General features: G+C 46.7%; 1 pseudogene; it reads right to left on the minus strand.

The window, feature by feature from the left end:
* Positions 1–10,282: 10,282 nt before the first annotated feature.
* Positions 10,283–10,970, minus strand: LOC114489630 (annotated as a pseudogene).
* Positions 10,971–11,180: the final 210 nt, after the last annotated feature.

Below are 11,180 nucleotides of genomic sequence, written 5' to 3' on the forward strand. Positions count from 1 at the left end.
GACAACCCAGATGGGACAATAATTGTCCCTGGCAGACCGACCCCCTCGGGTGCGAGAGAGTGAGACTTCAGAGATTTCCCAGTCTCGAGAATTTGTCTGCACTCCTCCTGAGGGCATCAGCCTCCTGTCAGGCCTGGAAAGGTGAAAAGGAAACAAAACAGAGAGAGAGCAGAGGCATGAAAGTGTTTTGGTTGAAAACTTCGTATCTGATTTTTTTTTGTTTGTTTGTTTGTTTGAATAATGGAGCAGGGATTTTGGATAATAGATCTGGAAATACCTGGTCTTTACGCCATCTGTAACCTTTGCTTGCTTTGTTTGAACTTTTGCTTGCTTTGTCAGAACTGTAAGAGTAGTTCTGATCCAGTCCCTAAGTGGAGCCCATTGGGTAGAATCCTAAGGGATTGGGAGAACTACTGTGCTAAGTCGACATACAAGATCCCCTTGACTAAGCAGTTAATGGTTTATGATTGTACCACACTGTGGCCTACTTATGTTGTGGGTGATGAGCTCAGATGGCCAGTGAAGGGTTGAGTTACTGCATCGTTAGATTGAAAGAGTATTGTGGGCAGTATGAAGTATTGGAAGACTTATATTATCTTAAAGCATTTATCCTATTGCAAAACAGCTTTGTGCCAGAGACAGAGAAGCGTGTGGTGGTCCAGAAGGGATCAGTGGTCTCAGTACCCCTCCTTGATAGTCGAACACAGGAAGAGAGAGAGAATGAGGAGGTAAGTCTCATGGATGCGCTGAACCCAGGGAATCAGAGCTGGCAGACAGGGGGAACTCCAGTGGTGCTGCGACCTCCACGAGAGGTGGGGGCCACCAGGACTCCCCAGCCATTGCAGGTGAGAGAAGTCTCCACCACAGATTCGCGAGTTGGCTCCTTTAGCTATGCTCAACAGCATATGGAGGGGTCCCCTTGGCTCTGGAAACCAGAGCTGGCTGGCCCACACCATCTTTACAAGTGGGCGCATCCTGCATTCTGCTGCCACTTTCACAGGTGGGAGAGGCCTGCACACCTCCTGCATGTGGGGCACCCCAGCCCCAATGGGTGGGGGTGGGCTCTGGATTCCCGGTGCCCCAACAGGTGGGAGGTGCCTGTGCTTTGCCTCCATCCAGCCCCTTGTGGGTGGGGGGTGACTCTGATGGGCACCACCCTCTGCACGTGGGAGGGGCCTGGCCCCCTCTGCAGGGTGAGGCCTTGGGGCACCACCCTCTGCAGGTAGGAGGGGCCTCCGAGAGGGCACCACCTTCACAGCTGGTGGAGGTTTCAACACCTCCAGCCTCAGATGGGATGAAAACTACCACTGCCGGGGTACCTCCCCCTGCACAGGCAGTGGGAGCCACCTCAGTACTGTCTCCTCCCGTAAAGCCAACTGCTCTGCCTCCACCTGCTGAGCAATGAGTCTCACCCTCCAGAACTCGCCAGGGCACCTCCTATAACCGGGCAGCCTCCAAAGGTGTAGCCAGCCAGTACCCTTTGAGGTAATATCCGATAGGCGGAATCGATGAAGTAGTCCAGCCTGCTGGTTACTATTGGGCCCATACTCCATTCTCCACTTCCAACTTGCTGAACTGGAGAGCCATGCCAATCCCTCATATAGGATTGAACCTCAGAAGATGGCAGACCTTATTGCCTCTATTTTTGCCACTCACCACCCAAAGTGGGCAGGCATACAGGCCCTCCTGAACATTTTGCTAACAGCAGATGAAAGACGTTCGGTTCTAAGTAGGGCTGGTCAGGAGGCCCAGCGTCTCAGTGATGAGGACACCGAGGGAATTCTCAACCCAGTGGAGGCAATGGCTCGGGTAGACCCTAAGTGGGACCCGAATAGCAGAGATGGTTTAACCTCTTTAAGACACTATAGAAAGTGCATATTGGAAGGACTTAGGAAAGGAGTGCCCAAGCAGAGGAGTCTGAATATTTTACAGACTCTCCAGCAGGAACCAGATGAGGATCCTTCTGAATTTCTAGAGAGGATCTCTCAGGCATATAGGAAATACAGTGACGTTGATCCAGAGGCACCAGAGAACGTGAGAATGGTAAACATGTCTTTTATTGGGCATAGTGCTCCAGAAATCAGGAACAAACTTCAGCGTGTAGACAGAGTACTGGGAATGAGCTCCTCCCAGGTAGTGGGCGTAGCCTTTAAACTCTACAATGCCCGGGAAGCAGGGAAGGCAAAACGGGCCACAGTGTTGTTGGAGTTAGCCCAGGGAAACCAAAAGAAGTGGGGTCCTAGGGCAGAAAAGGGAAACTCATTGGGTGCCTACCACTGGGCCAGAGGCAAAAGGGGCCCTACGGAGAAGAAAGGCACACTAGGCTGTAATCAATGTGCCTATTGTAGGGAGGAGGGGCACTGGAGGAATGAGTGCCCCCATCGCAAAAGGGGAAAGAAACCAGGGTTAAAAGAGAATGATGGTTACATCTGGATACCAAAATTCTGTGTAAAGGTTGTGAAAGTTTTAAACCTGGAGTAGAGGAAACCTGAACTACTTGTTTTATGGTTTCATGGAAAAAGAGCAAATTGCTCACATTGGTTTTGTTTCTGATCAGAAACCTGTACCTGAAGACCTAGGAAAGGTCACCTGTAACAGGTTGGGGAGCATGCCTTTGCCACTCGAGACCCAGGAAGCGTCATTTGAGGTGGACGAGTGCTTCAGCCAGAGGCAAAGGGGGCATGTCTCTGCCAAGAAACTGGACCTGGGGGAGCATGTCTCTGCGAGGCACCAGTGGACACATTGGTGCAAGGGAATGCTTCTACCTGTGTATTATTCTGGAACTCTATGTTTTGGATTTCACTCTGTATCTGCTCTGGAAAGGAAATTGAGGATTCCAGGGAAGGTTGAAAGTTCATGCTCTGTAGGAAAGCTTTGAGAAGCCTGGTGGATATCAGAAGGAAAAGGATTTTCCTTCACGCTTTGTCTTTTTCTCCCTATCTGATCCCTGCAGAATTTGGCATTCTGAAGGAGTGAGCAATAATATAAGGTTTCTTTGCATAAAACCAATAAGATCAGTCATTAGTAGTGGTTTTGTTAACCAAGACTTTGATTGGAATGTCACGCCTGAAGGAGGCATGGATGGGTTCTGCTCGTCACCGGAAAGCCCTGAGGAACTGGGATTGACTTGTGAAGTGAGCCTGTGCCCACGAGAAAAGCCTGGTACTTTGGTTGGTTGTGTGGTCCATGACAGTCTTTCCAGGGAAGGAACGAAGGTTGCTTTCCTGAAAGATGTCCAAAAGGAACCTGTAAGCAAAACTGAAGTCTCAAGGATTTGAGTGAAACAACTGGTACAGGCAAAGCCAGATGGCAGATGTGTGGCTCTGCTTCTGTGCACCAAGGGGCGGGGGGCAGACTGAGAAGTCAATCTAAAGGCTCCCTGTGTGAGTCCCAGCAAAGTAGATTCAAGGATCATAAGTGATCCAGGCTGCTCTTGGTGTGATTATACAAATGAACAATCAAAATTAAAAGCGGGACTCAAAGTAGTCCCTTTAATAACAGTGAGGGTGATCTTAAGGAGAAAAATTATGGCGTGAGGAAAATACGATACTCAGCACTGAACATCAGAAATGGCCCAACTAACTGTCTTGAAAATTTGCTTTTCAATTTACAGGCACAAAGGATCTGTCAAAGCGCCACTGTTAAATATCATTGTAGCAAGGGCCTTGTAACAAGGTGTCTTCCCAAAAGACAGTCTCCCAGGCACAGAGACTGGCTTGGGAATTTTTGTGTAAATTAGCCTGTGTGTCCTTCTGTTTTTGTAGGGCATATGCCTAGAACCTCATTACCTGAGTGATTGACGGTAATGCAGGCCTCCCTTAAGGATCCCATTTTTATCATCTCCCCCTGAGATTCAATGGTTTGGCTGAACTAAGTGGTTGGACTGGTGAAGGGTTCGGGCGATCTGTGGGTTTCACTTTGAACTGATTTTCCCATTTCTGTCTTGATGGCTTGGACAGAAAAGGGCCCAGAAATCTGAAAGGAGGGAAATCCTAACATATTCCCCTAGGCTTGAGGGAAGTATAGTGGGCCACAAGAGTTTTAGATAGGTGTAGCGTGCCTTGTCCACCTTCCTCCTGAAAAGCCATTCCTTACCTAAGCCCTTGACTTTGTCATTTAGTGGTTATGATTTCATTGTGCCTTCCAACTTTTTCCAAAATCTGTCACCTCCAGAATATGACCAGGACACCAACAGTCCAGTAATGCCAGCCTTTGGACATCGAGCCTGAGACTTCCTGGTGACAGCCAACTGACCAGGATCCTGTAAAGTCCTTCCCATTACAGGAAGGACTCCCTCCATGCTGCATCCCCCACCCCCTTTCAGAGCACCCCTGACCCCTGGGTGGGTAGAATGACGTCCTTTTCCAGCCAGAAGCAGTTACAAGAAGATGAGACCTTCGTCCATTGTCCTTTCTAAGATTATAAAGTGGGTGTAAATCTGAAAGGAGGGATTGTAACAGGGTGCAGCCAAGAGGGGAGCCTCAGATAGGCATCTGTAATAAGATCCAGAAGAACCTGGAGATAATTGGCTCCACACCACAGGGCCACACCTGCCCAGAATCTGGCAGCTGTAGCCAATTGTGAGAGGAGCAGGAAATGCGTTTCAGAGAAAGATTGGTGATGGGATTTAATCCGAGACCTGGCAGCCGTTTGAGGGGGGAGAACCATGTGCAGCCCTGCAAGATAGAACCACACAGCTTTAGCAGAGTGAAGACTCTCTCGGCCCTGAGGGAGGGAACCACGCGGCTCTGGCAGAGTGGCGACTCCCGTGGTCCAGGGAGAGAAGACCACGTGCCTTTGCCAGAGTAGGGACCCCCCCCCCCCGCAGCTTTAGGAGATATGGTACTCTGGACTGGGCAAAGGGGGAAGGAAGGAAGGACTGTGTCTGTTTGTGTGTGCTTTAAGGGACTTTAGGATTTTTGGTAAAAACATTAGGTCCCTACTTTAAGTTTGTATAGCATTAAATTATTGTTTCCTTTTCTTTTCACAAATCTCTGGCATTGAGAGACGTCTTTCCTGTAATGGCGAACGTAACGACGAACATAACGGGCCTGGGGCTTCTTTCAATAACAGTATATCATCCCAGGCCCCCCTTTTTGTTGTGTAACATTCTCAGTATAGTGATGTCAGTGATGTTTTTGTTCAGGGGGCGTGGAATGAAGAGAATTGTAAGTACCGATTGGCTCATTGGAAAGGGAACTTCAACCCTCAAGGAAACTCCCACTCTGATCCTTTCTAAGCCCAGTGTCTGGGGATGAGCTCTATGGTCAGAGGGTGCTGGGATCTTCCACAAAATATATAATGTATTTAATGTACAATAAACACTTTCTTCCATCAGACAGGAAATTTGGAAACATAGTCTGTAAACTCTCATCTGCGTGTTTATTGACTTAATGGATCTTTGTGGGGCAAATTTCTTAAATTTTAATAAAGTCTAATGTATCAGTAGTTTAATGGATCTTTTATTAGGTGTTTTTTTTTTTTTTTCAAATATCTCCCCAGAAAAAATAGATCAGTCTCCATTATCCATGTTTATTGGTTACAGCAGACATAGGGACTGGAGCAGACACTTTGCAAATGGGTAAGGGGAGGATGGTAGTCACAGAGGCACATGCACAACCATGCTTTATTTTCATGAACACAGTTTACTGTACATATGTGTTTAAAGACTTTTTAAGAGAGCATCCACAAGGAAGCACAGGCCATGATACAGTTACTTCATATTATCTTAGAAAACAGGAATTTGTTAGAGATAGAATTGTTAAAGATTCTGCAGGTGGGGATCGAGAGAAACAAGGAACATGTCATTGGAAAAAAGTGGAAAGTGGATTCCTTGTTTCATGTTCACATTTTCACAGTGTTTCTGTCACATTTGGTAATGATGTCATTGGCCCAAGTGATTACGAATTAGAAAACCTTTAGGTCATTACTCTCCTGGCCACAACATGGCTCACCCAATCTGAATAATTCACTGGACTCCATTTACAAACTGTCTCAACACCGACAAGGAAGATAGGACACCCCAAGTGAAGGAACATGGTGATGGTGTGTCCCGATAAACATCACTTAATTGAACCAAGACAATTTACTCAGTCCAAGTTCATCAGAATCCTCGTCCTCACCATAACCATCATCTTCATCACCATCACCAACTTCATAAAGATAACATCATAATCATCACCATCACCATTTCATCTTCATCATCATCACCATCATTATCAACATCAATTGCTTTCTTGTAATTGGCATTCCTATCCTTTTCTGTACACAAGTTTGTTATTCACACATTATGACATTCATCTCATGTTTTGCTCATTTTTATGGTTTGCTTTTTAATTGAAATAGGTAGTCACCATTTTTACTGTTATATTTCAATGCTGTCAAATGAAGTCTCATTTCTGCCTCTTCTTCATCCACCCCCACAAGAAATCTGATAAGAGTCTGGTTCTCCTTTTTAGATACCACTGGGAGACTGAATCTTCACAATCCCCAAAAGCAGACTCCCCTCCCACACGCCTCGAAAAAATAAAAACCCTCAGCATTTCTGTTTCCCTGTCTCCATTAAAGCATGTTTACCTTGGTGAAGTGCTCTTCCTGTTCCTCCCAGAGATTTCAACTATGTGTGTGATAAACATGTCATGCCCCTTTGGTGGGGATTTGTCATCAACTTAGACATCCACACAGAACTGTGGGTCACCCTCCTTCTGTGTGATGTAACCTATACCTGATGCTTTCCCCATGATGTCAAGTCAATGACCACTACTAGGCATTTCCCCCCTGGTGTTAGGTATCCTATCCAGCAGGCTTGTGTCCTGCAGCTGGCCAGCTTGGAAGCTGAGCAATGTGGGGCTGTGCTACATGGTTGGGTCCACACAGCCTCTGGTTACATTCAACTACAAGGGTCAGAAAGTTTGATTGTTCATTGGAATTGAGCACAAGAGTGTTTGAAAATGACTCTGCCCCTTTTTTGCAAGGGGATGTTGTCTGTCTGTAATTACAATAAATATTTCTAACTCAGAGAATTCAGATGTGAGCACACAATCAGGAAACCAGAGAGGTTTCCTGGGGGGCACTTTGACAGGAAGAGGAAACCACACAGAAAAAAAAAAAAGCCCAAACATCCAGCCGCAACTGCTCCTGGTGTTGCCCCCATTCAGGGAGACTCAGTGCCCACCCATGGTTACAGCCCCTCCTTCAGGGCTCACACTGAGTTTCCTTCACTGTATCTCATACAGTGATACATGGCTGTGCCCTCAGTTCTCTAGGTGTTTATTTTCAGAGAGTGCATTTGGAATCATTTCTTGAGATGAAATTGCCTTTCACAGACACAGTGTATTCTGCTGTGTGACTGTTACCTCTGTTTCTAATAACACCTATCCATTCCAGTCTCTTTCCTGGAGGCCTGGCCAATCCAGGATATATGGTAGTCACTGAAGGTGAATCCAGAGCCTTTTCAGGAGAGCCTCAGAGACCGTCAGCTTGTCTCAGGTCCCCTCAGACTCCATCAGCTGTACCTCACAATGGACACCTCTAGACAAAGGACTCTCAGTATCAGCAGACACAGACACACTCAAGTCCCACTTTCTTCATATTGTTGCCATGTACAATCATCAGAGCAAGTGCCCAGCTCAGCCCAAACTTCATGGATCTTCCTCTGGGTTAACTGATGTAATGAGTGCAAAGTGCAGAGGGTCAGGGGTTGGGCTTCTCTCCCTAAGGTGCTGGGTCAGTGGTGGGGCTTGGTTTATCAACACAAGGAATGGCCCATTTACATGTGCTCCTTCCCAGGGCCAGGGAACTGAAGTCTGTGAGTGAGAAACCCACTCAACTCAGAGGCACAAACATCCTTGTTGTGGTAGTGAAAATTTAATAAGAGACTAGTTAGTATACAGGCGGCAGACTTGTTTCTGTAGCTAATTTCTACCATCAAACAAACAGTTTAACACAATTTAATTTACAGTGATATTCATCATGCACAGTGTTTCATGCTATTTAGCTCAGAATAAATTACCTGTGTGACTTTGTTCATGTGTCAAAAAAGGGTGAGATTCGTCTCCATCATCAGCCTCCCAGGGCTGAGGACACTGGGCACTTTTGTTCTACCAAGAAAGAATGACTCTTCATTGTATGCGTGTGCCCTCAAAGTCCATCAGTATCCAGAATGAGATTGGGAAGAAGAAATAAACCTATGTAGAGCCCCTTAACTGGCCTGGACATCCTCTGTGCACAGCTGTTCCCCCTTTGACCCCAAAGGCTTACCAACCATCACCTGAAGTGACTGAAGTGCACACCACACCAGAACCATTAATCAGTAAGGGGTTCCTCTGGTCAACATCTCACACTGTCATTATTATACACCATCACTGTAGTGTTTGGAAAAAAAAAAAAAGACTTGTTGAGTTAAAATGATCAAACCTAGGTGACTTCTCAAATGCCTCTGGCCAATGTTCCTCCTGAGTGGTGTTCATGTGCATGCCTTCAAGCACACATCAGCTGTGACCTTGTGATGTGGTGACTGGGAGGACCATGACTTTAGGGATCTTACTTGCAGTGAATACTGAACCTGGCTCCGTGCTGATGTGGTAAATACTGAAATGATTCATGGATTATGCCCACTTCTAATGCTGCCTTCCTGCTACATCTGTTTAGGAGTCTCCTATAACTTTCAATGAGGACATTGTTTCTGTGGAAGAAAAGACCAGAGGAAAACTGTCCTTGAACAGCACTGGAAGGACACTGATGCTGCACTTTTTACAACAAAAATAGCAGCAAAATCCCAGGGTGGCAACCCATGTGCTCATGTTACAGTACAGTCCTAAACCATTCTGGTTCCTCTAACAAAGGCCTGTGGACTGGGCCATTGCCAGCAACAGAAATCTATTTCTCTCAGGTCTGGATCTATAAAATCCAACAATATGTGCCAGCAGTTTTGATTGACAGGTAAAACTCCTCCCTAATTCCTGTTCCCTGTAATCTCAGAGGGTGGATGGGGCAAGGCAGCTACCTCAGTCTCTGTTACAAAGGCCCTAATCCTGTCCAGGGGAGCTCCACCCCAGGACTGTCACTGCTCCTAAGGCCACACACCCTAACATCATATCATGAGTCTCAAATTTCAGTGTGTAAATTTTTGAGTGACACAAACAGTCACCCATAGAAACACAAAAGGAATCAAGGCATGTTTCCATCCCGTTGGAAGGCTACTCCAGCAGACCTCCCCAATCTGAGGGTCCCCTTAATCCTGTGGACACTCCTCATAGTTGGAAGCAGAAAGGGGTTGCAAGTCCTTCAGAACAAGCTGACACATGCGTAGAATCAATAGCTTCCACCCTAGACTTGGAACTAACATGCATTGATAATTTATTATTACTTCCCCTTATTCCTTACAAATAACCATTATTTTCATTTTCCTTACAAATAACCATTATTCTCATTTTCTAAGGACTAAATTAGTTTTCTAGTCATAATGGTCTTTCCTTTATGTTCCCAGGCATGATTCCCATTAGTTCTATGGAATAAGAAGTAAGGGTCTAGTTTTTGATGTTCAATGCTGACAAATTAACATTCATCCCTCTCTCTCCTCTTGTGCAAAGCTAGGAAATTTATAAAGTAGTGAATTTCTCTAGTTTGATGCAGGTGAGAGACTGAAACCACACAAACCTGTCCTGCTGAGCAGGTCCTCTTGGACCTTCTCATGAATGGAAAATAAGAACTAGAACCAGGTTCTTCATGTGGCATGGACCAGCCATTCCTGACTTGCTGAAAAGTCTCAAGAGACTCTACAATGAAGTGTCAAACTATTTCATTGTCCCACTTTGTGTGTGACTTCATCAGCCTGGACGTCTGTACCAAGGTGTGGTGGGGTCCCTCTGCATCTGCATGATGTCGGCTGCTATTGGTCGTCATGAACAGGGAGTCAAGTCAATGACCATCAGCACTGGGGCCCTTGTCCTCTGGCATTGGGTTCATATGCCTATAGTGCCCACTGTCCAGCAAGCACATGCCATGATCCTGGCCAGCTTGGACTCTGAGGTGTGTGGGGCTGGGCTGCAGTGCTGGGTCCAGCAGAAACTCTGGTTGGATGTAACTGATGTGGGTCATGAAGATTTGATGATTCAACTATGATTCATAAGGATGAAAGTAAGCAAATGTGACATTCTGCCTTCTGTGTGTGTGAAATGTTTTCCTCTTATTACAGCAAGCCACTATAATTCACTCAGTTAAGAGGTAAGCACAGAATCATGAAGGAAGGGGCACTCCCAGAGGGAAACTGCTCTGTGGAGAGTTAAACCACAGCTGCCAGGAAACCAAGAGTTATTGTATATCTGCCTTGGTTCAGGAACTGAACCAAGAAATGAGTGTGTCCTGATCGCCCCCTGGTGTCTGGAGAAGCCCCTGCAGGGCTGCCTTCTTGGCTCCCTCTGGGAGGTTTGTGTCTGAGCTCACAATGACTTCCTCTCACTGTGTCTCTTGCACAGTAATAGACGGCAGTGTCTTCAGCTCTCAGGCTGTTCATTTGCAGGTAGAGCTCATTCTTGGCATTGTCTCTGGAGATGGTGAATCGGCCCTTCACAGAGTTGGCGTAGTATGTGCTACCACCATTACTACTAATCCGTGAGACCCACTCCAGCCCCTTCCCTGGAGCCTGGCGGACCCAGTCCATATAGTAGCTACTGAAGGTGAATCCAGAGGCTGCACAAGAGAGTCTCAGAGACCCCCAGGCTTCGCCAAGCCTCCCCCAGACTCCACCAGCTGCACATCACACTGGACACCTACAAACACAAAAATGTCAGGTCAGGAAACACTCCTCCACCCACTTTATCTCTCATATGCATCCACTCACACCCTCAGTGTCTCCCATTCTCTAGAGATTACCTGTTAAAACAGCAACAAGGAAAACCCAGCTGAGCCCAAAGTCCATGGTGAGTTGTCTGTGTTCTGTCCTGAGCAGGGACTGGGGACACGTGTTAATCCTGGGCTGGGCTCCTTTCCCTGAGCTGCAGGGTTAGGGCTTGGCTGCTTTTCATGAGCAGAGGGACCCTATTTGCATGTCCACTTACTATATAGGGAGCCCTGGGGCTCGGTGGTGACATGAAGGGCATGGTCCCAGAGCGTGCCATGTCTAATGGTGCCTATTTGATAACAATTACTCCCCACTTTTGAACCTGTGTCATCCCCACTGA

Source organism: Phyllostomus discolor, chromosome 15 (genome assembly GCF_004126475.2).
Source record: "Phyllostomus discolor isolate MPI-MPIP mPhyDis1 chromosome 15, mPhyDis1.pri.v3, whole genome shotgun sequence".
Lineage (NCBI taxonomy): Eukaryota > Metazoa > Chordata > Mammalia > Chiroptera > Phyllostomidae > Phyllostomus > Phyllostomus discolor.